This window comes from Balaenoptera borealis (genome assembly GCF_965194805.1).
Source record: "Balaenoptera borealis genome assembly, chromosome: 6".
Lineage (NCBI taxonomy): Eukaryota > Metazoa > Chordata > Mammalia > Artiodactyla > Balaenopteridae > Balaenoptera > Balaenoptera borealis.
Genome location: NC_138863.1, coordinates 91,564,285 through 91,570,284, shown reverse-complemented (window position 1 = coordinate 91,570,284; position 6,000 = coordinate 91,564,285).

Genomic DNA, 6,000 nt, shown 5'->3' with positions numbered 1-6,000 from the left:
TTGGTCTTTATCTTATGACGATTTATCTAGAGATTGTTTCTCTTACACACATAGCTAGAGCTTGGGCTTGTGAGAAGATAGGACAGCTGCTCTCTTGTGGAGGAGAGTGTGTGTGTGTATGTGTGTGCACGCACGTGCGCCTATACTCACATGTGAACACATGGTCCTACTATAATAGGTGTAGCAAAAGTTGTATGCTCTCTCTGATGTTTCTGCATAGTGATGTGTTTTTATTTTTTGGCATTTATATGAAGTTCAGCTTTTCACTGTCTCTCCATGCAGGCTTTCGCAAGCAGCATTAAAGATGCCTGTTGGAAAGTTACAGTGACCACACAATGGCCAGCGTGAGACATGTCAATCCTGGCTAGACTGCTTCATTGGGGCATCAGTCCGTCATGGAGCCTGAGCTTCCTTGCTGTTTCCCCTCAGGAAAGGCAGTGGAAGTTCACAGGCACTGAAGGACCCCATCAGAAACGCCAGACTTTGGGTGGAGCCAGAGTATAACGTGGCATGGTTCAATGTGACAAATGGAAGCTTTCCTTGGGATTTCAAGAACAGAAGGTGCAGACAGACACAATAGTCTCTCAGCCATGCTTTACCGAGCCAGGGCCCTTGGCTGGCCGGCTGCTCAGTAGCAGGACATCTGTGCAGTGAGAATACAAGCAAAGGATGCTCGGGCTTTGCTTGGGCAGGTGTCTCCAAAGGGAGGGGAACATGACTCATGACACTTGAGCTAAGTTGACACTGCTGCCATCACCCTTGGGAAGCAATTTGTGGGCAAAGATCTAGGCTGTTTATAAAAAATGACATGAGCAGCAGCTTTAACCTCAGGAGGCTTCATAGGGATAGATAAAAAGGAGGATTACAGAAGCTAAAGCTTTGTTTAAAGAGAGATTACAAAGCATTTAGTTCAGATCAAGTCGGCCTAAAGCTTAACTGCTAAAATGTGCCCCTTTTCTCTGCTCTGTCATGAGTTTTGCTCTTAAATTTAGTGCTCAAATGTGAAGATGAAGCTCAGACTTTATTTGGAATGACTGCAGATGGGGTTGTTGGTCTCTCTCCTGTTAATATGAATTCAGGAAACATGAGGATTAGAAGAGATTCTAATCACTTGCCCAACATTAGTTTTTCTAGTAACAAGGGCAAGAGATTTCTAAGTACTTGAATGTGAAAAGGAAATCACGCAGCAGATTTTCATAAAGTTATGGTTTCTGTGTTCGAAATTGTCCAAAGTATCGACTGCCCGAGTTAGGAGAGTAAAAACTATAGGTTTAAAAACAATCTATTTCCTCCTTCTGAGACTGAATTGGATTGACTGCATGGCTGATCCAGTGACTGCAAAAGCCTACACATTCAGGAGGTGACTTTAAAAAATGAGTTGACTAAAACTCAGACAATTTGTCAACTCTGTAGAATTGGCCTTTGTTCAGCTAGAGATCATTCCTGATCTTCTCTATGTCAGGGAGCTTTTCTGCTTCAGTGAATCTTTCCCTTCCTTTGGGAATTAAAATCTAAAGAAAAGTGATAGAATTCCAATGGAATCATATACAAAATTAGCACCTGGTGAGTCTTCAGGAGGTTCAGCTAAAAAATTGAAAGCAGATGGCCCTACAGGAGGGGATTCTGTTGCTTCTGCTTTCAAAGCACCTTGAATGGAAGCCTGAACAGTCAACACACCTGTGTGTCATGCTGATTTCATTACCATACCTTAGTGGCTCAGGAAAAAAAAAAGAAAGCTTTCATAGAAAGTGACTCCAGATGCTCTAGATTCCACAGTAGCAGAAATCCCTAAGTCAATGTTATTTTCTGAGTTTCTTTGGAAAGCGTTATCCTTAACGGGCTGGATGAAATGTCCAATGTTCCATAAGTGTTTTCACTATGAATGAGATGGGGCTTGTCGATCACTTTTTATTCAAATGATATTTGTTCACGCCATCTACACACTAGGCACTGGTGGTATATGGAGAATATAAAAGCACAATACCTCTTCCCATGAAGCTCATGAAATGATAAAGTAGTAGTTCTCAAAGGATGGGGGAGGGGGTAGTTCCTGGACCAATATCTAAGAGCACCTCATAGGAATTTGTTAGAAATGCCATTTCTCGGTCCTGACCCCAGACCTACTGAACCAGGAACTATGGTAGATGGGCACATCAGTATGGTCTTAAAAAGCTCCAGTTGATCGGATGCAGGTGCCACTGAAACGGAGAAACCAGGTACTGAATTAAAATTACAATGTTGGGAATGTAACAAGCAAGAAGAAAAACCTACTGTGGGAACTTAGAAAAAGTAGAGTTAACTTACAGACAGCATATTATGCGTGTTAATTTTAAAGGCATGAGGTCACTGGTAGTTGGAAGTAGAACCGATATCTTCCATAGCAGCAAAACTTCCCCATCATGATGTGCATTTTCTACTCTGTAAGTAAAAATCCGTGAATCTTATGGTCCTTCAATGCTATATGGCATTTCCTTCCACTCCAGGTTCAAATCAAAGCTCCAGAATCACTGATAGGGGTGATACTTTTTACAGGGAAGCGATGAGGTGTTGATCCTGTCCCAGGGCCTGGTGAGAAGCTATCCTGACAGCTCTCTTCCAGATTAGGGACGTGGAACACGGGGGGAGCCCTCCTCCAGGCCCTTGTGAGAAGCAGAAGCCCTGCTACACTTACTGTCGCGTTCTGAGTCCTGGGCCCGAGTCCTGGGCTCTCTATGTTACACAGTCTGGGCTTTACTAATAAGTGATTTTAGAAAGATCATATGATATGAGGTGATGGAAGTGCTTGCCTTTACGTCTAAAACACTGGTTCTCAGCCATGGCTCTAAAAATAAAGATCACTCAGGGAGCTTTGAAAACGTACCTAAGCCAGGGACTGAATTGCAGAGATTCAGCTAGCCTGAGGAAGAGCCCAGGCATCATTATTTTTAAGGAGATCTTCAGGCAAATCTCACATGCAGCTGGGTTTGAAAAGCACTCAGCCTTGCAACTCAAATTGTGGTTCATGGACCAGATGCATCACGTCATCAGGAAGTTTGTTAGAACTGCAGAATCTCAGGCCCCAACCCAAGCTTGCTGAACCATAATCAGCATTTTAACAAGACCCGCAGCTGATTGCTCTATGCATTCAAGCGTGAAGTGCTGGTCTGAAGGGTTTGTGATTGATTCCTCTCTTGTGAGGTGTCTGTTCCCCTAATGTGAAACCATAGCACATCCATTACCCAGCACAGCCTGAGTGTGATTTGGTATGCCTCAGGTATCTGTAGTTTGTCCTGAAACATGTACTTCTTGTGGATTAATGCCCGAGAAGAGTTCTTGCAGCATATGGAAACATTCACATCAGAAGCTGCTTGTTTGGTTTAGGGGGCATATACTGATATGGTCTCACAGCCATTCTGGGGGTGATTTTAAGAGCAAATTGGAAGTTTTCTTTACAAACCTCACACGCAACTTGTAATTCGAGGAACACTATACCTGGTAGTATGCTCTGTTGTATAAGCAACAAGGTACCATCTAAGGTTAAGTTATTGATTTTAATGACTCTTACAGTCATGTTTATCTTTACAATAACTATGTAAGTAAAGTATTATTATGACCATTTTTGCAGAAGGCAGCTGAAGTCCAGAAGGGTTAAATCGCCTAAAGTCACTCAACTAATAAACGGCTAAGTGATAATTCAAACCAAGCCACGGAGACAGCAAAAATGAAGATCTTTTCATTATTCCAACTTGATTTCTTTAATCCTGAAAGCTTTAGTAAAGCATCACTCTTCTCCTTTATACAGCGTCTAGAATGTATAAATCATTCACTTCTCTTAGTATGAATAAATGATAATTGATTGTAACTTTTCAAAACTGTCCTTCATCATCTGCCGAAATGCCAAATCATCTGTATTTAGTCCCAACATGGCCTTCATCTAATCAAAGTGCTTATTTTGGGAGCAGTCACTTTTGAATGTTAATAAACTATAGGCAAATTTGATGGGATTTGGCATATTTTGGATTAGATAAAAAGCAGCTGTATGCCATTTCTGGTTCTTTCCTTAGTGCTACCAAATTAATTCAATGATAGCCCTTGTCAGGCAGCAGAACACTGAACTGTGGGTGCATGCATCTTTTTATAAATTAAAGGTATGATTTTAGAGTTTGCTCATTACTCTGGACTTGATGTATACATGAAGAAAGCAGCAAAATTAAAGTAATAAAGCCTGTCTTAAAAAGGCATTTAGTCACCGTAGTTCTCTTTGGTGGAAATGACCTTGGCTGCATCTTTCATGCACCCTTGCATTTGGTTTAGGATGCATAATTCATACAGCAATCAATTAGCTGACTGTAGAGCCTGCAACAAGAGGGAATATTTCATATAAATCATTGCTTGCTAAATTGCTGGGACAATTAATGAAGTAGGAAATCTGTGGACATCAGTTTGGAGGCAACACAGGTTCATCAAAAGCAAATCAGTTTCCTCCACCTCCTGGAAAGGAACTGCTCACAAACAAAACACCAGATATCATTTAATCACTATTTCTTAGCAAGGTCTTGATGAAGATAATATTATTTGCTGTTTTTATGAATGTGAACAAGTGCCTAACATAAGTGGCTCATTTATTTGGCTTAGGGTACTCAATCAACAATGCCATTCTATGAATTAAAATACAGCAATCAAATAAGTACTCCTGCAGGTGAAGCATCTATAATCTAGCACAGGGGGCCTCAAAATGAGACTTCTGGTAGGTCGTGTGGGTCCATAAGGTGGCCTGTAGACTCTTTTAAAATGCAAATCATCTCAGCATGCATTAGTTGAGCTTCAAATGCTATTTTCATTAATTATTTCCATGTGTGTCACATGTATTCTAGAGCACTTCAATTTGTGTCTCTTAGAAGTAAAGCAAGCCTACTTTTGGCATGTGTGCTAGATAAAGCTATCTTTTTTGTTTTTTAAATATATATTGTTCAAAAATAATTTGAAACCATGCTAAGAGTACAGAAACACCTTTTTTATATCTATTACAGATTTTTGGTTTGCAGTTACCTTGAGGTTTTTGTATAGCAGTCTATATGCATACGTGATTGTTTTAAGTTGCTGATCTCTTAATTTCAAACGCATTTTAAATACCCTGCATATGTACTCTCCTCCCCTCATGGTTACTGTTTTTGATATCATATTTTACATCTAACTGTTTCGTGTATCCCCTAACTGCTTATTGTGGATATAGATGATTTTTGCTACTTTTGTCTTTTAACCTCTCTACCAGCTTTGTGGATGATTACCTACCTTTACTATATGTTTGCCTTTACTGCTTTTTCATTCTGCAATTTTCTTAATTCTAGTTGTGGTCTTTTCTTTTTTGCCTAGAGAAGTTCCTTTAACATTTCTTGCAAAGCTGGTTTGGTGGTGCTGAATTCTTTTAGCTTTTGCTTGTCTGTAAAGCTTTTGATTTCTCCATCAAATCTGAATGAGAGTCTTGCTGGTATTTTGGTAGGTTTGGTTGTAGTATTTTTGGTTGTAGGTTTTTCCCTTTCATCACTTTAGATACATTGTGCCACTCCCTTCTAACCTGCAGTTTCTGCTGAAAAATCAACTGATAGTCTTATGGGAGTTCCCTTGTATGTTATTTGTTGTTTTCCCTTGCTGCTTTTAGTATTCCCTCTTTAATTTTTGTCATTTTGATTACAATGTGTCTTGGTGTGTTCCTCTTTGGGTTGATCCTCTATGGGACTCTCCCTGCTTCCTGGACTTGGGTGATTATTTCCTTTCTCAGGTTAGGGAGGTTTACAGCTATTGTCTCTTCAAATATTTTTCTCGGGCCCTTTCTCTCTCTTTTCTTTTTTCTGGGACCCTTATAATGCAAGTATTAGTGCACTTGATGTCGTCCCAGAGGTCTCATACCGTCCTCATTTCTTTTCACTCTTTTTTCTGTTCTGCAGTAGTGATTTCAACTACTCTGTCTTCCTGCTCACTGATCCATGCTTCTGAATCATTTAATCTACTATTTATTCCTTC